The sequence below is a fragment of the Pipra filicauda genome, unplaced genomic scaffold (assembly GCF_003945595.2).
Source record: "Pipra filicauda isolate LSUMZ 115617 unplaced genomic scaffold, ASM394559v2 scaffold27_size4233163_pilon, whole genome shotgun sequence".
In the NCBI taxonomy this organism is placed as follows: domain Eukaryota; kingdom Metazoa; phylum Chordata; class Aves; order Passeriformes; family Pipridae; genus Pipra; species Pipra filicauda.
Window position 1 is genome coordinate 1,770,967 of NW_024104398.1, and position 22,814 is coordinate 1,793,780.

At 41.5% G+C, this 22,814-nt stretch overlaps 1 long non-coding RNA gene across 1 annotated transcript in view; it reads right to left on the reverse strand.

Moving 5' to 3' along the window:
* Positions 1–1,340: 1,340 nt before the first annotated feature.
* The window catches only part of LOC113992283, a 28,540-nt gene continuing 7,066 nt past the window's right edge, over positions 1,341–22,814 (reverse strand). The window contains exon 3 of the long non-coding RNA XR_005564041.1: positions 1,341–1,542. This is a non-coding gene — a long non-coding RNA (uncharacterized LOC113992283). The remainder of the gene's footprint in view (positions 1,543–22,814) is intronic.

Sequence of the window (22,814 nt, forward strand, 5' to 3'; positions counted from 1 at the left end):
TGCTGAAGGTGCCCCAAGAGTCAGTCCTCTGGAGCCTCCTGACAGCTGAACTCAGCCAACATTGCCAAAATGTCTGCCGAGGGCTGTGTTGCCAGTGATGGAGCTTTGTTTCCAAACTCTCTTTACCCTGTTTCACTTTCATTTGATTTATAGTTGTCTCTGATAGTTGAGATTAATGTAGATTTTGTTTTACAAGCCAGCATGGAGTTAATTTGCAGAGTATTTATTGCTCCAGCCACACAGAGGACATAAATCACCGTTGAAAGAAAATGCCCTGTTGCATGCAATGGGCTCAGTAAGTTTGTCTAAACCTGTAAAAAGTTGCCATTTAATCTCTGCCTGAGGTTAAATCCTGTGAAACTAAGACTGAGCAGTAAAACAGTGGTAAGCTTCCATCTTTCAGGAGTACTCAACCCTTACTTCTTTCCACAGGCTCTTAAGCTTTTATTCAGTGCTCAGTGGAGATAAATATAACATGCCCATAGCCCTCTCTTGAACGGAATAAATTAATTTATATATTTACTTACATGGCTATATATCAATGTATTTTAATGTAATACAATGTAATATAATGTATTTTTAATGTAATACAGCAATGTGTTTTTTTTAAAAAAACTCCTCACCTGCAAATGGCTCTCCACATTAAAAAATCAAGATCTCCAAAGACAGTTAATGATTTTGAGCAGCATTGTTGAGTGCTCAGCCTAAGATAACAACATCAGCTTCATTGAGACTTTTGGGATATAACTCAAGCCATTCACCAAAACATTTTTCTGGATATCATTCATGCCTTCTGTATTATACCAAGCTTGACCTCTTACATTTTCAGGTAATTTTCCACCCAGGCACATATGAATCTATCAAATATTCCTACTTCAACATTACCTAGGAGATGGCTAGATATACGATGACCTCTCAATCTGGCTAGGATTGGCCATTTTGAGACTGATTTATAGTAAAAAACTTGATTTTATTCTGTAGTATCAACCAGTCTGTTCCATGTACTTGTCCTGTAGTCAATTTTGGTGTTCATTTAGAAGTACCAGAAACAAAAGTGCCTTGTTACCTTTCTTAGTAAATGTAGTGAGATAACCAGTTCTGGGTCATCTTGAGTGGCAACTACATCCACTACCTGTATGTTCCCATACCTATTTTGCTTTTGGACTTTGCAGTCCTTACTGATTTTGACAGACTTTCATACACAGAATAGTTGCTGTTACTGACTACATGGCATCCAACAGCTCCATGGGACTGTTTCTATGCTTATAAGACTTTCCATTATAATGCTAAGTAAATGCAAGTTTTCAAACAAATTTAACAGATTGTTTTTATTTGTCAGCAGTTTACAATGTAAGCCCAATGATTTTTTTTTTATTTTTAAAATTTGTCATGTCTCCAACCCTGGCTATTGAAATACTGGGGGAAAACTGGTGTTTGTTTTCAGACATTCATTCATTCAACTGCTTTTGATGAATATCCCAAAATGTCATGTTTGATTTTGCTTTCAGCTTCTCACAGAAAACCTGCCTGTTCCAAGGGGACCTGTTTGATAAAATTAAATAACCATTATATGAGGGGTTGTTTTACTGTGATTTAGTAAAGCAGAGCAGGCTGCTTCTGCATCTCAGAAGAATAAGAATCAATCTCCTGCTTTCCCCAGCGCTGTGCCCATTCATATCTGGATATTTATGAACAATATAACTCCTAAAGAAGAGAACACTGTAACCGTATTGCTCAATACATACACATTTGAGATGTATATCGTTTCAGCCTCTCTGTGCTCAGCAGAACAACCAGAGAAGCCTGCTAGTGTACCAGATAGGAAAATAGCTAAACACAGGGACTGGAGTGCACAGATAACCATCATAGATCCAAACATCTGATGTGCTTACTGTATATCAGGAGAGAAAGGCCCCCTTCTAAAATAAAACAAAGCAGAAAACAGAACAAGTGTGAGCTGAAGTGATAAATTATAGAGGACTTCATGTAGAGAAATCAAATAAATCTCTAAATATTTTTAGCAAGCTCACTTTCCTTTCAATAGCTCACCAGGAGGTTCAGTTGTCTCACCTGGCGTCTTATTAATACTGCACTGATTGGTGAGCGTGCAGGGATGGAGCAGCACTGGTTAATCGCGTCTTCGAGGAAATTGGGAAAATAACACAGGAGATACTTCGCAAACAGTGAGCTGAGCTTTTGCTGTGAAAAAGGGTCTGTTTTCACAACAGGTGGTCAATAAATCTAGCACTGTAATGGATCATAGCTATAAGTCAGGTTTCGAATGTTCCCAACTGCAGGTAGCGTCTGTCTTATTTGTGAATCTGATCACAAACACTCTTTGCTGCAAATGCAAGATGGAGTTTCTCCATTTGGCTTGCTTACTTTCCTTTGAGTCTTTTACTTGGTCTCTTCTTTGGATCCTGATATTTCAGAAGACTATTTTTGATGAATATAATGCTAATGCAGTGCCTAGTGATTTCTTTATTTTGAACTAAAAATCTCTTTCATAAGCAATTCCCTCTAGAAAGGTTCCTTTTAGTATTATGCACTACTTGGATTTTTCCTCAGGAATGCAATGTTATTTTTCTTTTTAATTCTCTTTAAACTGATGACACTAATGCTCTCTATAAAACTTGTTGTGGGCCCTGCTCTGTATCTCGTATATATTTGGGATTAAGGAGCATTTATTATCATGTGATCCTAAAGAAGCTTTTTCAAAGTCTTGAGTAAACTCTCCTGTCAGGTGAGTGCCGATTATATATTATAGGGAAAAAAATAGTTTTAAAAATAGATCCAAGAAAGATCTGAAGGCTTGAGATGAACAGTTAGGAGAAACAAGACTGGGAATTTTTATTCCATTCGAGGGGGCTGAGAACATTCACAGCAGAGACCAGAGGCACCTCCTCAGAGAGCTCAGTGCATAGGCACACATACTGTATATATAAATATATATGATCTTTTGGGAGACACTTGAAGTTTAAAATCCATCCTTTGCATTGGGCTCTTTCCAGACACCCCAAATCAGACACCTAAATACGAAAACAACCACAAAGCCAATCTGTTTTGAATGCATTAGTCTGGCATTTCCAGTGTTTTTGGAAGAGGTATGTAAACTCACAAAGCAGTATTTCATGCCTTGCACTTAAAGTGATTTCAAAGACAGTCACTCATTGAAGAAAAGAAAAAGGAAGTATACTGCTTCTTGATGATCTCTAAAACACAAGGAAAACTGAAGTCTTTGTGTTCTGTAAAGGGGAAATCTCAGAGGTTAAACATGCAGGTTGTGGAGGAAAATGCTTTTTAGTGCAAAAAGAAAGGTTATGCTGAGTGTTGTCATCCTAAAACTGGTATTCCTCACCACAAGCATGGGAACTGTTCGGAATTTATAACCTTGATAACTTCAACTGCAGCAAAGTATATATAAGTGGATCAATTTTTAATATGTTTAACTGCAAGTCTGACAGTGACAAACCCTTCAATGAATCACAGGCTCAACTTCTGGTTTGAAGTTAACAGCAATTTCATTAGATTTGACTGCAAAAAAACACCTTGGCATAATTTAATGTTATAAATTATGAACTATTCAAATTGCTCACTGAAAACATATTATTTAAAGATGTATTTTAAACGTAAGAAAATGTAAGTAAGCTGTATATTTAATGGGTTATACATTTCTTTTCCAGGAGACTATTTCACATTGGGAATTATCGCACTAACTTGTCAGCATGATCTAGTGGTATGAGCAGGGGCATCGAAGTTGGTAGGTACAAGGCAGGCAGTATGTGGTCCTGAGAAAGACATTTCACTTCTGCATTGTTTTTTCACCTGTAAAATAGGGAGCGGGGGAAGAGTAATGAAGCTCTCCTGGGGTCTGCACGAAATTAATGTTTGTAAAACACTTTGAGGGTTGCAAATGAAAAAGATGTTAAAGAAGTGTTATAACTTCAGTTATTTCTAATTATTTTTTTTTTTCAAGCAGGGGTCGATCCTCAGATTTGACTTTTTTAGGGATTATAAATCTGCCCTCATGGTGCAATTAGTGGGAATCCCCACACACTGTAAAAATGCTTTTCTATTTATTTCTGCTGCAGCTTGGACATCCAGCTCCATTTTTTACTTGAAAATTTAATAAAGACATATGATGGAGGTAAAGAATTGAAAACTTTGTAAGAAAACCAGAGTTTCTCCATTCTTGCCTAAACCAACCTCCCAGTGTATCCATCATACTGGCTGCTCTAACCAGCACTGTAGATCGTTTGTTCTTTTTGCATTAAAAGCCCTAAATAATTCGTCTCCATTGCTGTTTCTTAACTCCTTAAACTAATAATTGGCACTAACAACTATAACACCTGCTGCCTTCTTACTTGACTTTGATTCGTGTAGACCAACCTGTAAAAACATTAAATGTTTTTAACATCGCCCTTGCTAGTCTTGCAGGCTCCAGCAATCATTTCCTTTCATGACTCTCTCATAAGCAGAATTTTCATCTTAAATGTTCTGCATCTCTGAAGCCATATTGCTGCACATGACATCTTCTGTTAATGCATATGAAATTTAATTTCACTTAAAAAATACCTCTAGAACACTTGGTTTTTTTTCCACATTTATCTAAATATGAGGTTTAAAGCATGCAAATTTTTTTCTTAATCATGAGAGATCAGACATTAATCTGAGTGGTTATCCAGCAGTCATCAAAATTATAGCAGGACAAGACTGTGGCATGAAGATCCTCCTAATAACAGGAATATGGGTTCACTGGCCCCTGTGATGTCTACTGCAGTGCTGAATCTTCATCATTCTCCTGGTTCCTCCTTGTTATGATTTGTTATGGTTACTGGGGACCTGGGGACCTGGCAGCATTCTGTGTAGTCCAGGATTTTGCCTGGTCAAGAAATATCTGCTCCCTGTAGAAGGGTCAATTCTAGCTCATATTCCCCTCCAAAGGAAAGCTACTGGTACATTATTTTAAAAAAATAAAAGTCTCCTGTGCTTGATTAGTGCTGGCTGTCATAAAACCCAGACTGCTGGGTCATATGACACCTTTTTTTTTCTCAAAGTCATAAAATGCCTTTCAGAGAGGCAAATTTAATAGCAAAACATCATTGAAACATGGGCTAACTCCCATTGTGTCATTCTAACCTCTGTCTCTGGGAGTTATTAGCTAGGGTGACAGGCTTTGCACTTATTTATTCTTCCACTGGCAGTGAGAACATCAGAGTGCAAAGGTCCCTAAGGGACTGCTCATTCTCATTCCTAATTGGGGTATTTAATAGTTTCTATCACAGGCCTTTTAAGGTTGAATGTGAACTGTGTCCTATTAGCCAGAAGACACTCTTCAGCAAATTGACAGCCAAATCTTTTAGAAGAATATTGTTATTTTTTTATATACTATCCTAAGGCTTCTGGGTGAGAAAAAGGGAGAAATAATTGCTTAGTACTGGGAGAGGCTCAGGCACAAGTTAGAATTCATCCCTATCTATTAAAGTAGAAAAATTTCTATATTGTATATCCAGTAGAATAACCAAAAATTAGATTTGTACTTAAAGAAACAAATGTCCTCTTTTCTGTAATTGGTTCCTGCTTGGAAGACACTTCTCAGCACATTCTGTGAATGTATTTCAGTCTAATCCACCATCCAGGTGTTTCAGCCTGGAAATACCTTAGTGATTGAATTCTCCCCCTGCACTACTTGCTCTGCAGGGGACTTCCTCACCTGGGCACTAAACCTAACCTTGTAGTCTCAGAGTTCAAAGCTCACTCCCATTCAGTGTATTGCCAGAATCCAAGAGGGGTAATGTTTTTACAAGATTTTTTGTTTTCAAGGATGCTGGCTTTTTGTTCCAATATGAAATATGCTGGAAGACCAAAGTGAGAGGCTTCAAGTCCTCAGAAGTCCCCTAGACATTACCTGCCTGATGCTGTTCAACAAATAGCTAAGACTTAAAGTTCAAATTAAATAGGACTTTACTCATGTGTTTCACTGAAACATGATTTACAAAAAGAAAACATATGAAAGAAGCTCGTGCTTCTGTCTGCTTCTTTTTGATGAGTAAAGCTTGCAAAATATCTATTTCCATCATCTGGCATTGTCACAGTCAATCACATAACAAGCATGTGTAGACACTATCTCAGATATCAATCTATTTTTGCTGGTTGTCTTCCTTATAGCTCCCATAAAAGCTTTGCAAAGCCCAAGTTGCCAGCCTGCAAGGTGCTCTGTGCTGGTATTTCCACCAGATATTCTCTGGACAGGATAGGGTACATAAAGATAATGGATAGAAGGGACTGCATTAAGAGGAGAGAAAAAAAGTTACAGACATTCTGAAAAACACAGGGTATTTGAGTTATGGTTTGAAAGTACAGTAAAACAGAGCTATCCTATAGTCAGCATAGCGTATTCCCTCTTCTGACATATATTCTACCATAGCAGTAACATCCAACCAATCACCACTATTTTTATTGTATTACCTTTATTTGCCAGTGCATTGTGCCAGATTTTGTAGTGTTTCTCAAACAACAGGTCAGGATATAGATGTCTGATAAAGCAGAGAAGTTGTGTAAAGATCTGGTTATTATTTTTGAAGAAGAATATATGCACATGGCAGGAACAGCCAAACAAGTGGATGGCCTTAGGAAAAGAGGACATATGGAGGGCCAGACCTTGACTGTGGTAAACATATAATCTGCATACAGATCACCAAGATCTGAAGTTAATTCTAATTAACTTCAAGAGGGAATGGGTTAGTTGTGAGTCTAGAAGGTCATGGTTTAAGAACCCATGCTATTGTACAGCTGCTCCTATGTGAGGGAACACATAGACTAGCTTTATGTACATCCTCTTACTCCACTTCATATATCACCTCTTACTCGTCAAGCACTCCAGAGAGACTGTACTCTTGCAGCTTTGTGGAAAAGAATATGAGAAAACTGGTACCCAAGCAAATTCCTGAAATATGTTCTTACATTAAAAAAAAAAAAAAAAAGTCTCTCGTCGTGTTCAGCTCCTGTCTATAAATCTTTTCTTGGCAGTGTTATTAAGAACAACTGGCTGAAGCAGCACTGTTCTTAGCTGAGATTCTTGTTGTCCTACGAACCTGTCAGCCAAGTTACAGGAGTAAGTATAGAGAATCAATAGTCTTTTTGGCAAAGAGAAAGAGCTGACATTGATTCTTCCAACTCTGGCAGCTGCCTTTCATACTGTGCCCTTCAATGTGTGGTCAAGGCCTGTCTGTGGTCCTGTTGCAACCTTGTAGGGTGTTCAGCATAGGAGGGAAAAGGAGAGTCTAATAGAATCACATCTTCCCTAACTTCCACAAGTTAAGGACTGGGTGAGTTCGATAGAGCTTCAGACCTTCAGAGGCATAGATGGGACTGGGTGATAAGACTCCTCTCACTCCTCCTTGTCTTGGATGTTGGATCATCTGGCAATGTTCTGTGAGTGCCCTCAGTGGACTTCTGGAGAAGTCTTCTGTCATAATTCAATATATCTGACTAGATAATAAGATATGGTCCAGAAACTACCATTATATTAATAACTGTTGACTACAGTCACAGGCTATGTTACAGACATAAAAAACTTGAACTTGCAAATGAGCTAGGTTACTGAGATTTAACACAAGCAAAAACAGAAAGGTGATCTATCCACATTATGATAATAACACTCACAAGGCGGAGTCGTGATATAGTTCCTTTTTTTCCCCACACTTTCCTATCACTGCTCCTTAAAACCAGGAAGTAATACCACATTTGGCTGATGTTGCCTTGCACACCTTTTGGGTATTTGCTTTTTCTCAACTCAACTGTTTTTTGAAATGCTGTGCACCTCTACAAGAGCCCAGTCAGAGGCGAGTAGAGGATTTATTTTGTAATCATTATTCTGAATCCTAAATACCACCTAGTAAAACAATCACTCATAATTGGACTTCTTTAAGCATTCTTTGTTTTACATCTTTAATTCATTAACCTTGGTATTGTCGGCATGTTGCCACAATCAAATACAACTTATTCCATGTTGTGCAGTGAGAGCCAAGGGCAGATCTCACACTGGGCTGTTGTCTAATGGACCTGGAGCGCCTGTTAAATGTAACAGCATCCTAAATATAGGTATCTAGCAAGGGGAGAGGATGTATGTGCTGGAGATGACTTGGTATACATCCAGGTGCTGAGCTGGGCAAACCCAGTCCTTTAATCACAGTTTCATCAAATACCTGACAAATTTTTTAAAGCCCAAACTGATTTCACCCTTGAGCTACAGCTAAACTAGAATTCCTACAGGGCTGTTTCAATTTTTCTTACTTAGATGCTGTTCTCAGAGGAGAGAACTCACATATAGACTTTGCTCAACATCTGCGGTACTTTTCAAACCACAGATAATCAGTGGATAATGCAAAATGATATAATTTGCATCAGAAAGATAACTGAAAAGCCTCTTACACATATTAGTGGGCATAATTTAGCCCTTTCATGTTACAACAACAAAAGAATATTAAGGGCAAGTTCTGCTTTGTGCAATATGTGCTGATAGAAGAGCTGAAGCCAATGACATCCTGCAGATTTCTGCCACCTTTTCTCATGTTGACCTGCTTGTGGCCAGCTCCCAAAGGTTCCTGTAGAGCAACATGTGATACAAAAAGCCAGAGGCCCAGCTATTTGGAAATGATAACTTCCTCAACTTAGGGAATCAAAAGACCTGCTAAAGCCAAGCATCCTCACTAGTGCTGCAAAGGGAAGTGATAAAAAGCACCCTGAAAAACTTCTTTTTAATCTTGTTAGAAGTAAGAATAATTGAAGAACCCAAAGTGTCATAAGCAATTTGTGTCTATGTGACAGACAACAGACCTGTTTTTCAAGGTGATGATTACACTGACTTCCCAGCAGAAGCTCAATCAAATCTGTGGTTATATGGTTTCCTTCCAAACTGGAAAACACAGCAGTGCTGGTGTTATCTTATAATGCTTTTATGCCTATGAATTTATCACGTGCCTCCTAGCTGGGCTTTCCTTCAGTGGTCTTGTCAGTCCAGAGTCCACCAGCAGGACCATCCCATCTCAGCTGGTCATGTTGGCTTGCTTCAGTCCTGACTTTCTGCCTGATTTCGTCAAATCAAATACCATATTCCACAGTATTTAGGCCACTTAATAGTTTTTAGGAGCCATCATTTCCAGTATTATCTATGCTCAGGAGAAAGCATGGTGGGAGAAAAGTGCTATATCTTGTAGTCTGTGTTGTGTTAAAGGAAAATAAAGTCAGTTACTGCCATGTGTGCAAACAGAAGAACAACCCTTAGCACTTTCAGCTCTATAAATCGTGGTTTTAGTATAACTTCTGCACCTTCTTTACAACCCATATTCCAAGAGATCACTGAAGAACCAGTGATCAGCTATTACTCTTCAAAGACAAAAGATAATTCTGTTTTAAAACATAAAAAAGCATCTGTGTTTCTTAAAATCCCCACAAGGGTAAGATGCTAGATTTTACTGGTGAATCTGATTGCTATAGGAATCAACAAGACCTTCTGTTACCAAAGATATTTTTTCCGGAACTCCAGGTTTTTGTCCATCCTCTTAACAATGTCATTTTATTACAGCATGTGAATCAAAATGCTCTGCTAATAGCAAGGCCTGTTGCTTTTCCTGCTTAGTACCCATTTGACACCTATCTATTGACTTCATCTTGGTGCATGGTCAGAGCTGTCCTTAGGTATTCTTTACCTTTTATTTGCATCAATTAATATTCAAAACTGCCTATCAGCTATCAAACTTTCATCTAGAGGCTTAATGATATTTTATTGCTAGTGATTTGCTCAATTCAGGCTATTAACAAACAATGAGTGTTTTGATGAAAAATAATGCAGGTATTTTTCATTGTAAATAATGGATCTAAGTTGGACTTCTCCTACTTATCAGATTTTTGCTGAGCTATGCCGGTATGCACAAAATCAAACCCCTAGTCTTCTGACATCAGAGACTGATGTAACTTCCATGGATTTAGTAGATCTGTCTGCAAGTGTAAATTCACTGAATGAAGTGGCTTCTCCTGCTCTTGTTGAACTAACTGAGAAATACCCTAAATCAACAGGATCATGATCTGGTCAGCTGGGGAGTGTCTGTTTATAGATAAACCGATTCTTCTCCTATTACATGTGTTTAGAACTTCTCAAACTCCTCTGACTTCAAAGTAACTATTCTGGATTTACAGCTGTGTAAATGAGAGGAGAATCAGACTCAAGAGAGAAAGAAAGAGTGGTCACTAAACTGGTTTGTGGATTTCCTTGGGTGCGAAAAGGAAGTACAGACAGTGGTGTTGGGGATTTTTTTCTTTCCCCCCCCCCCCCCCCCCCCCGTATTTGTTTACAACCTATGTTTCCTTTATTATTGGCTTTCAATAATACACCTCAACAATTTTTTTCCATGTGCTAAAAATACAGCTGGCTTTAATATTACTATCACTGGCTTATAAAAACCTGTAAGTACAAAGCCCTAAGTAGCAAAAGTCCCCTTCTGTCTCAAGAGGAATGACTGATGCATATGAAGACTGGAAAGCTGGCACAAATGTTGTTCTCAAGCATTTAATGAAAACATCTCCAAAGAATATATTGGGGGTAGGAGAAAGCTGGAGGAGATCAAAGATCCTGCTGTGGCTGGGTGGCTGCTGCTGCAGCAACCATGCCATAGGAGCCTGGGTACAGTTTTATCTGTTGTCTCTGACCAAACTAGGAGGCTTCCTCCATGGCTTGCATGGGAGCCTTGTGCACAAAGCGAAACGCGCACACACAGCGCCCTCTCCGTGCACTAGGGAACAACACAACACTTCTTAAAACAAATATATACTCCTAAACATTTCTTTTTAGCAATAATCAGGGATAAAGTTTACTTTCCTGGATAGGCCTTTCTTATTAGAAAGAACTTATGAAAAAAAGGGAATGTGGGTCTTCTTATCTCAACCACCCTCCCCTTCCTTTGCTTAGGAAAAGAGGACAGCAACAGAGAGCAAAGACTCATGTGCTCACTGAGCCTGGGAACCCAATGGGTTGTTTTCATTTGTTGCTTCTTTCCATAATAGTTGTGATCATTAGTACAAATCACTTTACTTCATCGTGCTCATCCTCCCTTATTTCTAGAGTAATAACTCATGCAGGAAAGGTCAATAAGGAAAGCATCAATGCCTGGTGGCAGGTATCACCTATCACTACCATAGACTGATAAATGGCATGAAAATCCTGACTTCTTTAAATGACATGGGCTTAACTAGACATAGGGTGTGGAGGTTTCTTGCTTGTTCATGCTTACGGGGTGCACTTACATATTATGGGGAGAGTGATCCTGAAAAGTCAGGTCGTTCTGCTATCTTAGTACTTCATCTTGTGTGTTTTGATGGTCTTTTGCCGACTCGTCTCAAGTAACACTGCAGCCTGACTGCAGTCCCAGAGTCCCTTCAAGGGAATTTAGAGTTTGTTCAGAGCTTTCCTTTCTTGCAAAAGCTAATATGAGTAATATAGGCTGGACTGCAACTGATGTATTTTGACATATCTTCTTTAATCACCAGGGACCTTCACTGGCTTGGCCTGGTTACCAAACTAATTTAATTTACCTGATAACAGCATATTCACTTCCTTGGGGTGTAAGAGAGGTAAATACATAGCTCTGCTCCCAGGGAGCTGAAGCAGTATTGTGAGCCCACAGGTTCAGTAAACTGTGGAGCAAAGAGTGAAACAAATTGGTAAGGGAGTTTGGTGTGAGATAATTTTGTTGTGTTGTTGGGGGCTTTTTTGTGTTCGTTTTTGGCTTATTTTTATTTTGTTCCCCTTACCCATCCTCCCCATTGGTTTGGGACATGAAGCAACTGAAGTTGTAGTTGCTATTCCACTGAATAATTAATAGCTATTCCTGAGTTGGGTATTTTATTATTTATCAAAAAACATCACTTCATCAGAGCTAAGGAGTCTATTAAAAATCTATTGCTTTTGAGAAAGCCTTCACTGGTGGAATTTGTTGCAGAGTGTAACAAGAACAAATTCCTGAACTGCAGCTGCTTCAGAGACAAGGTTCCCAGTCGGACAAAAGGCTATTTAACTTTGTTCACATCGGCAGTGGCCTTGGGAAACAGGTATTACCCCAGCTATCTCAGAGATGGAGAAATAGGGTTGAGGATGCAGGGACAAGGAGGGAGACACATGGCAAACACTCGCAGCTGTTTCAGGGCATATTACTCCCTAGGCAGCACCAGCAGGGTTTGCTCAGGTTGTAACAGGAAAGCTTTGGTAGTCTCATTACACCAGCAGAGCGCAGGAGAACAAGGACAGTCTCTCCCTCAGACTTGTGCTCTCTGTCCTTGGCCTGGAGACCCCCTGCTTGGGTGCAGCTTGTGGTGAGACATTCTATCTGCTGATTGACTCAACATGCCGATCCCTCTGTACTGCTTAAGAGGTGTCATGGTCCCTGGGAGAAAATAACTTGCTCTTTAGTCTTAAGAGATACTTAATAATTGGAAATATGTCTCCTCCAGCCCTGCTGTCTGTCTCTGACTGCAAAGCGAGGTGGAATGCTCCCTTCTGCCTCCTGGCTCCATGACTTGTGTGCCAGCGGCCAGGCCACTGATGCTCTGCAAATGAATGTAACATGCAGGAACATCACTGAGTCCAGGAGGGAAAGGATGGCACGGATCACTGAAGGGCTTCAGAAATGCAATAAGTCAATAAGGCAGGGACAGTTTTCTTGCCATGTAAGCCACAGTAAGCTTCTGTGTCCAAAACAACACTGCAGTATTGTTTAACTGGCAATATTTCTCTGCAAATGGATAGACAGGCAGTTCTAGAGGCAATGGTGAGCCTGTAAATTGCTTGTATGTTTCTGCAGAATGGTTCACTGCTCTTTTATGGACAAAAGTGTACTTTCTGCAGCTGCTCTCAGTCAGTGCTTCCGAGAGCTTTAACGTGGTAGTGTCTAGCGTCTGATTATTCCCACAGATTAATCAGGCCCCCTCTCCCCTCAGTTTTTGTTCTGGAGTCCCTAAATACATTTTGGTTTTACTTTGGATCTATTCTTTGAGTTTGTTGGTTTGGTTTTTTTTTCTTTTCATTTCATTTTGCAGCATTGAGCACTGTTGAAATAATCCTTTCCCATGTTGTTCCCGTGCTCTGTGCTTTTTAAATTATTCCATGCAGCTTCATATTTGTTCAAACAGAAATGCTTAAAATCCCTGGCAAGGGGTGTTGTTGTCAGGGGTAATCACCCTCCCGCGGAGATGAGAAGTACTAGGTGTAAATGAGTACCTCTGCTCCCAGAGGCAGTGTTAGCCAGCAACAAGCCATGCTCCAGGAGCTGTCTTAGAGGTATTGTGGAATGTCTTGTTTTTCCATATAAATCACTCAAATAAATTATCATGATGGCTGGAAACTGCTGGCTGATGCTAAAATGTCTTAAATGAAGACACAAAGATAAATCTTTTGAGCACTTACCATCATGACATATTCCATTAGTCCATTATTATTTAATTACTGGCAAGGGGCAGTGTCAGTGAGCGGAGCAGGGGGATTGCCAAAAGACTTTCTTCTTTAGACAGGAGGCAACCATAGCATGGATTGAGGGGCAAGCTGAGGTCAGTACAATTTCAAAAGGATTCAAAGGATCTTGGCATGTCTGCCCTGTCATGTAAGAGTACCCAAGGTGGCTTTAACTAGCCTGCTAGGGCAAACTTGCCACCCTGCAGACTCCTGTGGAAGCTATTTTTGCTGCTGCTTTGCCTGCTCCTAGTATCACTGTCTCAGGAGACCTCCTGGCCTTCTTCCCCCTTCACATCACAGGGCAGCTGTCAGCCTCATATGCATGGGTGAGGCTTCATCTGGATCTGTCCCCTGAAGTGCATGGTGACTTTGGTCTACTTGGGCCTGAGATGCATGTTTTACTTTTTGTACTTTTTAATTTAATTTTTACTTAATTTTTTTTTATGTATGGAAAAATAGCTCTTCCTGCTTCTCATCCTTCATCCTGGAGATGGCAAAAAGGGTGTTGAAAGACACTGGGAAGGCTTGGATGCTGCTAGTTCAAAACAAGAGTAATAGGGCACATGTAGGGAAGGAGATCTGCTGTGCTTTAGACGACCTTTTCAAGCTTGTTGCCTAAGGTAAAAAACCAAGCTATGGGCAACATGGCAAAACAATTGTGTTCAAAATGCTCCAAAGTCTGGATCTTCCAGGTGTGGACCCTGTCTGTGGGCTCACGCAGAACTCAATACTTGGCACACCTGGTTGTGACTCACAATTTACGGCAGACAAAATTACACAGGAAGGCATATTCTGTGATTCATGTGCAAGACTGCATCCATTGCGCTTACTCTTGCAAATCAGCCACAGGCAGTGCATGATTGGAAGCACTCCCACTGACAGCAGTGTGCATGGGCCCTGCTGACACCTCTCTAGAGCCACCTCTTCCAGATAGTTCACCATCCACGATCCCCACGGCACCTCTCTAGAGTCACCTCTTCCAGACAGTTCACTGTCCACGATCCCCACAGCACAGAGGGTGGTACTGTCAGCTCTCCATCACCCACAACTACTTTATCTGGATTGTGGATTAGCTACTGCACAGAGAGAGACACAAAAAGCTAGTGAGGTGCCTGCAGGACCTGCTCAGGTACCTATGGCACAGCCTGCAGCAGGCTTTTCCCCTTTTCCCTTTGCTGAAGTACTCCAGAACTGCACTCATGACCCCAGACCAGCGATTGGCAAGCCTGGCTGAGGAAGGAGAAGGGCTAGTACACTGTAGACAGGGTCCTGGAGAGGAGGGTGGCCATGGGCTGAGTGTGCTGGCATAGTAGAGCAGCCATGGCAGGTGTGAAGAGGCAGTAGTGAGTCTGAAGTAATTGCAGTTTTCACAGCAGTAAGGTCTGGTGAGGTGCACTTTGAGCATCAGAAGCGTTTTGGAGGTAGAGAGCTTGGTATCTGGGGCCAAGGGTGGATTAGGTGCCATCAACTTCCACCACTTGCTGCCAATGATGGTAACAGTGTTAGGCCAGTCCAGGGTTCATCTGCAGACAGATTTCTGCGATACACCATGGCCATCTGTAACTCCTCTGGACCTGGCATCTCTTCTCCCTTGTCTTCTTCCCATTCTTCAGTACTTTCCCTACTGGGGAGAGGCCTGGATTGGGCCAGGTTCAGATGGAAAGGGAAGAGGGAAAATCTCTAAGGTCATATAATTAGTGGTCAGAGCTTCTTGTGCCAAACCAAGCCCCTGCCACTAGCATTACAAGAAACTCCGTGCACCTTTATAGGCTGTCATGGAGGAGACAAGTTGTTTGTCACAGAGAGCTCTGTGTAGCAAGCTGGAAGCACACATCACACTACACATTTGTGGAGATGCCCTTGTATTAACTAAAGATATGTGTATAACGTGTGTAACTTGTGGCCTTCGTGTAAGGCTGCTCTGCATAGGCAGGGACAGTTTTCTTGCCATGTAAGCCACAGTAAGCTTCTGTGTCCAAAAGCTGTATGGGAACATGTCCAAGTCCACCACTGGGATAAGGAGGTGATGGAGCTGAAAGACTTATTTACATTAAAAAGTATGCAGATGGAAAGACTGTTGGAAGTAAAAGCCACTCTTTCCTGGGAATTGCAGCAACTGATGTGCCTATCAATACACACACCCTCCTCCATGCTTGCAAAAGTCCTCCCCTCTTCCCCAGCGTCTGAAAAGCTCTTATTTTACCTGTGTCTGTACTATCTGCAGTAATCAGTCTGTCATCCCTTCCTCTGTTTGCATAAGGTTGATAGATGGATGAACAGAGTGAGAGATGCAGCTCAAGCCCCCTGCCCTGCCTCAGGGCTGGGACCCTCTGGGAGTTTTGGCACAGACTGAGGTGGGGGGCTCACAGGCACAGCCACACACTGCCCCTCAGCTGTGCTCTCCCCCTTGCCAGCCTAGCTGGGCACCAGGAGTCCTGGATTAATCCCTTGGATGCTGCTCACTGCCCCAAACATTGCATCCATTGAAATAGTTTTTATTCTCTCATAATGGCAGTGTGCACAAGGTCAGACTGATCCCAAGTACCTTCCTGTTTGATGTGCAAAATGAAACAGGAGAGCTCAGGATTATGCACTGAAAAATGGCGCCTCCGTGTATTTAAATTAAGTAGGGTGCATGAATTCATTATGATCTGAAAGCTCTTCAAACACCGCCTAAGTAGGTACAACAGCTTCAGATGAGCCTCAGGACTAGTTGCTAATGCATATACTTGAGAAAGTTTCCTGGGTTTTTTTTTTTCCTGTGCCTATTTACATCCACAAAGCTCCAGCTTGAAAAGAGTATCCATGCAAAAGGAGGTCCACTAAAAGAAGCCAAAAGCTGTAAAAATATCTTCAGTGTAATTTGACTCTCAGCTGCAGGTCTGCAATTCTCAGGACTTCCCTTCCACTATGTAGAGAGGAAACAAACTCTGCCTTGGCATAGACAGTAGCAGCAATAATGAAAACAATATTTTTTAGCAATGAGCAGACATTTTTGTATTGCACAGAAAATAATATCATTTTTATAGTCTCAAAATTTTAAAGCTTAAAAGGTTCACTGTGATCATAAGAGTGCTATGATCATCTTCTATGACTCCTTGGTTCTATTTCTTGGGGTGGTTTTTTATTTTTTCAATCATTTAATACAGAATTGTATCTTGCTATAATTTTGATAAGGCTGCAAGCTACAATCCTGGCATTGCTACTTCCTGCAAGGAACTGGCATCAGACCCCTGGTTTGTTTCAATATATATAGGAAATTAGGAAAGAGCCCTATAGCTGTGATTAAAACACCTCAACCCCCTTGCTCAGCTGTACATCTGTCTTTATAAGTCTGTGCATGGAGATAACTCATATCTTAAACTAATTTTTCATCCCTTCTAAGGAAGCCTTTTCATCTCTGGCACAATGTGCAGGAGTTCCTCCTCATGCATGACAAAGGGCAACAGTTTGGTGAATCTGCAGAACATGGTTTCAGTTTTCCAAACCTCCTGGCAGCTCTAAGGGTTTCAAGTCCATTAGTGGGACAAGTTGTTGGCAGCTTTAACTCTCAAACTCTCTTAGTGGGTGAAACTTTTCCCACCACAAAATGGCAGCACAAGATACACTGGGAGGATAAGCTACACACTATCATCACCTAGCTGGCACTGGGGCACGTCCTGCCCTGTGTCCTGTGGTGGAACCTGCACTCAGGCTCTGGCATGCCTCCTCCAGCCAGCCCTATTGCCATCACCAGCCTGAGGCAAGGATGCCTCGGTGTTGGTCACAGCTGAGCAAGATAGAAAGTGCAACTGCCTACCCCTGATCGCTCATGTGCATTTTCTTACCCTGAATAAGCAAACCCCCTATTGCCCTCCCTTCATAGGACCAAGACCCTGGGAAGTGAAGTCCTTTCAAGTTCTGTCTTCAAGGGCAGCTCAGCTGACTGCACATCCCCAGACACAGGCGGAGCATGTTTTAAAGACAGTTCTTCACTTTTGAGAGGAAAAGGTCATGAATATCAGTCACTCTCAAATTCAAAAGGCTGCTTCATCCTAATCAGGGAGGTGAAATGTCGCTGGCTGTTTTCTGCAGCCAGTGCTTTGCCCTGAGAATATCAGAGATGCTCAGTGTTATCATAGACACCCCTACATGCCCAAACAAAAAGGAGATGACTAGCTGACCAACAGCCCCCACTGCCTGGCACCAGGACCCTTACCGTAAGTTGTGCTGAGCTGGACACCAGGCAAAGGTGTGCTCATGTCACAGCGCAGTGGAAATCACTGGAGCTGAAAGACCAAGAGATGGGGGAATAAGGGACGTACCTCAGGTCCTGTCCCTATCCATAATGTGAACAGTAAATCACTGCTACCATGCTGGCAAAAGCTGAGCTGTCACACTGGAACAATACAAATAGAATGAGAAAGAGTCAGAGAGCAATTGAACCGCCTTTCATCAGCAGCCAAGGGTTTACAAAAACCTACCACTTGGGTCTCCCAAACGGTGGTAACTGGATCAACTTCAAGTTTATATTTGCAGTTTTTCCAATCGTTTCTCAAAGTTCAGTCTCTTCCTCCTGTGTTGTGGGGGTGTAACCATAGCTTTAGCTTTAGAAAGGACTTGACTGTCTTGGAAAGATAGGGGTAAGTTTAAAGATAATGCCTAGTTGTGCAACTGGGATGGGACTCAGGAGACCCAGAAAAAGAGAATTAGAGAAAAGATAGCTGTTTTTTGCTCTCCTCCTTCCAACCACTATTACATTTGTCTTTGCTGATGAAGTTGGGAGTCAACCATTCCCTCCACGATCATGCTTCACCCTCCTCAGCAACCATTAACTGTCTCCTTTGAAAAGGATTTCCAACCAGGAGAATACAGAATCCCCTGGGACTCCTACCTACTAGACCTCAAAACACCACTAAATGGAACAGATGAAAACAAGGACATCAAAAAGGAAAAAGACTCTGCTTCCCTCCTGAACAGGCATCATGAGACAAGCTGTAACCGAGAGCCAGCCCTCACATCAGTGTGCACAGCAGGAGAGGGCAGTAGTGCTGCTGAGACCTGGGCAAGGCTGAGAGCTCAGATATATACAGTGTCTATAGTGATCCAGAGGCAAACAGCATTTTGCTTTCATCACTGTCCAAGAGCATCCTTAGGGTAATGCTATTTCCCCACACAACTAGAAACTTGAGAGACATGAGGATCCTAGTGCTCCCCTGGGTGCCCTACAGCCCCAGGATGGACTGTACCATGTCTATGCCCCAGCAATAGGTAGGGACTGAAAATGGACCCAGCACTTACATCAGGGCACAGAGGCATGAGGAAGAGATAAAGGTGCTCTATCATGTGTCCCCTCATGCTGCCAGGCTCTCTGAAATTGCAGCTGCACACCAGTATGTGACTGCTAAGCACAACCAGGTAACTCAGCATTTGGAGGTCTCTGGCAGAGGGTCTTAAGAAGACAATTTCAGTTATGTCCTCAGGATAATCTTTGCTTACTTTCAGTTTTATCTGTCACAAACTTTGGTTCCAAATCGGCATGGGCATAATCACTTTCTTCTCTTCATCTGGGAACAGGGAAGAAGTAAATCACAAGCCAGCGGATGTGGTCTTTCTGTAGAGTTTTTTGTTTTAGTTAAACTTTGGAGATGTTCTTGAACTTCTTGCATTTTCCAGGCATTTAAAGGCATCATGAATTACAATGTAATTGAAAAATGGGCCTGTTTCATAGAAATGAAGTGTAACCAATAGCCCCAGTCTGCTGACTTAATAAAGAAGCTTAACATTATTATAACTATATTAATAACAAGGCCAGCTAGCCATTAGCAAGAGGAGTTCATTCATCGCATCTCTCTGACACTTTCCAGCTTGCTCTTTCATGGTAAATGAGTGCTGCTTGTGTTCATTTTCTATCCCATTAGCAAGATAAACATACGGGTGAGAGATCCTACTTTACTTCTAAATAAGAGCTGTTAGCAAGATGATGATAGAAATGATATGAATCTATGACAGAGGAAAATACAAAGAGGAGAAGGAATGATAGAGAAAGGAGTCCTGGTGCAGAAGAGCAGAGGAGGAGGAGGAGGAGGAACTTGAAGCCCTGATCCAGAGCAGTCCAAGATCTTTTAACAACTCACCCCAAGCTAAAAGAGACTCGCTAATGGACAGAAGCACTGAAGGGCCTGGAACAGAGACAGACAGATGAACTCACTGGAAGCTTGTTGTGTTTAGCTTTATAGCAAGCTCCTAACTGAATCAATATGAGCCACATATATTCCCACTGGTCCTTCATTCTGCTTCACAATCTTGTTTTGAATAAACGTCTCAGCATTTCAGAGACATGTCAGCTTGGATGTATTTCATTGACCAGTTGCACTTAATATAATCTGCTTGATATAACACTGTGAAGGATCCGTTCCATTTTCCTTGTCATCCCAGCAGATAAGGTGTACTCAACAGGTTAGCCAACGTACCCAAAAAATCTCTCTGCTGAAGACTAGGTATTACCAGCTCAGCAAAGACATCAGTTTTGTGCTAAAGAAGGGAAAGCAGTTGATGCAATCTTTTTGGATTTCAGTAAAGCTTTTGATACTGTCTCTCACAGGATCCTTCTGGATAAACACATAATGAAGTGGGTGAGCAATCGGCTCATGGGTGGAGCACAGAGGGTAATAGTGAATGCTCTGCTCTGCACTGGGGCAGCCTCACCTTGAATATTGTGTGCAGTTTTGGGCACCACAATATAAGAAAGATATTAAGCTATTGGAGAGTGTCCAAAGGAGGGCAATGAAGATGGTGAAGGGTCTTGAGGGGAAGCTGTATGAGGAGAGGCTGAGGGCACTTGGTCTGTTCTGCCTGCAGAAGAGGAGATGAGGTGACACCTCATTGCAGTGGAAGATGGGAGGCAGGCACTGATCTCTTCTCTGTGGTGACTGGTGACAGGACCCAAGGGAATGGCCTGAAGTTGTGTCAGGGGAGGTTTAGGTTGGATATTAGAAAAAAGTTCTTCACCCAGAGGGTGGTTGGGCACTGGAACAGGCTCCCCAGCCTGTCAGGTGGTGACAGCACCAAGCCTGACAGAGTTCAAAAAGCATTTAGATGATACTCTCAGGCACATGGTGTGATTCTTGAGGATGGTTCTGTGCAGGGCTAAGGGTTGGACTCAATGATTCTTGTGGGTCCCTTCCAACTCGGCATAATCTGTGACTCTCTGAAAGCTGCTCCAGTGTTAGATGTTTCTTTCTGGGCTGCAGGACTTCATCGCGTCTCCTCTTGCTCCGTTCACCTGTTCCATGAGTACCAACCAACCTTTGTACGTAATCAGTCAGAACCATTGTTTCAGTTACCATAACAAATTTAAACTGAGTTTGAAGCTTGGTGCCTGTTTCAGACCTAAAGGATGATTTCTGCATTCAAAAGTTTACTTGTTTTTTTCAACTATTTTAGTTGCACTGATAGAACTAATTTCTACACCCCTTTGTCTTGCTTCTATCTGCCTGTAGTAGAACAGTGTGAAGTCTGGTAAAAGGCAGTTTTTAAGGGAAATCTATTCAGGTTCTGATGTGTAAAATGCAGATGTAACTAAACAAAGTGCAGCCTTCTTTTGTGTCAAATACACAGCAATCAGAATTTATTTTTTTCTACAAGCCTTCCTGAAAATGGATTATCTAAATCTTCTGTCTGCAAATCAATATTCCCACTACCAAGCAATCTCTCCAGAGCCAACAAGCATTCACACTCTTAGTGCTCACCACAGTTGCTAAACACTACGCTGATACGTCTTTTGTACTGGTGATTAGTGCTGCCTGCACACTGCAAACAGGGTTTGTAAATATTTGTGAAAACCTCTGAATGCTGCTGGATTCACCCATGTTTCTGATCCGTACAGTAGTTACCTTCACAGATATTTCTAGAAAATCCTCTCCCCCCCCCTCTGAAATTGTTGGAGCAATAGATTTTCATGACTGAAGCTCAGCCCGTACTGAAGAGTAAAGCAAAGGACAATGAAGCCCTCTCATGTTGAGGCTTCTGTGTACTACAGTTGCAGAAATAATGCTGAGTGGGCATGCTTGATGGGCACGTTTGTGCATTAAAATACAAAAACAATTTTAGAAAGAAACTCTTCTGAATTAGTTCAATTTTCAGTTGTTCACTTTGTTCACTTTAAAATTGTTTTACTGTGGTTTTCTTTATATTTACTCCTTTTTGTAACAGCTATTCCTGGGAAGTGTATTCAGATAACAAAATTAGACTCAGTCCAGTGGTAACAATACTCTTTAAAGGTTTTAAAAAGCCACTGTTAAACAAAAACAAACAAGCAAACAAACAGATGATTGTGCTGATCGTTTTGTAGGGCCAGTTAATTTTTTTCTTACAAAAACTTTGTGAAAAGGGGATGTTTCATTCACAGCATTTGGACCAGGTCTGCCATGACATTTTCAAACTCCACTTACTCCCTGTGCAGCTGGCTTGCTGCATTCACCCTGTGGTGGCTGGCTGCACTGGCCTGGATGTAATCTTGTTTGCATAGTCAGTCACACACAAAATGAAGAATTACTCTACTGTATGAACAGGGTATTCATTACTTGCTACATCCCATTTTAAAGGTTTCGTTCACCCAATCAAGAAACATGATACAATGTGACACAGCTGAACTGACATAAAATTAATTAACCTATTAGCTGAAACGTGGGTTACCTAAATGGTCCAGGAAATCATGAATGGATAATTAATGATTAATTCTTAGAAAGAAAAAAAATAAAAGCTTTATTTTAGTCTCAAGGAGTTTCTGACCAGTATGCTTGCACAAATATGAACTAATGTAATAGCAAGAAGGAAGAGACTAATGCATCTGCATCAAGCCAGTGAGGCTACCATGCCAGAAGCCCTTCTGGTATGCAACCAAGCCTGTCCTGAAGGTGGCAAAACTCCCACATGTTCAGGGATACTTTTGTTCCTAGATGTTGTAGGATCACATCAGGCCAATTCAGCTCATAGAATAAGCCTTGCCAAACTCTTGATAGATCGCTCCTTCCCTCAGAACAGATTTAGCAGCATCTCCAGTTTGGTCCGCCAAGTTCCTTGCACTGGTAAAGACCCTGCACAGAGAACAGGGTCTGGTCCAGGATATAGCACAGTGGGCCACCCCTATTTGAACAAATCCTACCTGACCACAGAGGTGGGACGCTCATGATTATGGGCTGCTTTTCTTAGTAAGCGTCTGGATGTGATGGCACAAAACACCAGGTGTGTTCAAAACTGTGGAATGATCTTCTCTGTCAGAAAGCTTTGGTCAGCTTTGTCCTTAGAGTGACATTACAGAATGCCATTTGAA